Source organism: Crocodylus porosus, unplaced genomic scaffold (assembly GCF_001723895.1).
Source record: "Crocodylus porosus isolate Cpor-Errol unplaced genomic scaffold, CroPor_comp1, whole genome shotgun sequence".
In the NCBI taxonomy this organism is placed as follows: Eukaryota; Metazoa; Chordata; order Crocodylia; family Crocodylidae; genus Crocodylus; species Crocodylus porosus.
The window spans coordinates 13,860,201-13,860,714 of NW_017728948.1; positions in this window are offsets into that span (position 1 = coordinate 13,860,201).

Sequence of the window (514 nt, forward strand, 5' to 3'; positions counted from 1 at the left end):
CCAGCATCCTGCTCCGACGAAACACCGTCAGCGCAGGCTGGGAAGAGGGCCAGAGGTCCTGGGCAGAGGGCCGCCCCCGCCCCTACCCCTCTGGCTAGGCAACCCCCCCCCAGTCTCTACCAATCTGACCACAGAGTAAAATACTTTCCTGACCCCAAATCTGGCCACCGGTCAGTGGGACTGGCCGCCGCGGGCTGGTGTCAGGGGGGCTCCCAAGACCACCCATGCCCTCTTTGGTCCCCGCCCCAGGAAAGCCCCCAGCTAGCGGCAGCCTTAGGCAGACCGGGGCCCCACGCTTTAGGGGTCCCGAAAACTGTGTGACAAATATGCACCTGGCTTCCAGGCCCTCAGAATTAACGCCGGGTGCCGACGCCGCGCCGAGGCGCTAGAAACAACCCGAGGTGTGTCTATCTGCGTGTCAGCCACACGCAAGGGTCCCCACCCGGAGGCTTCTCCTGCCCCCGTCTCCTGATGCTAGACCTGGACGCGCAGCCCGCGTGCCTCTGCAGGTCGG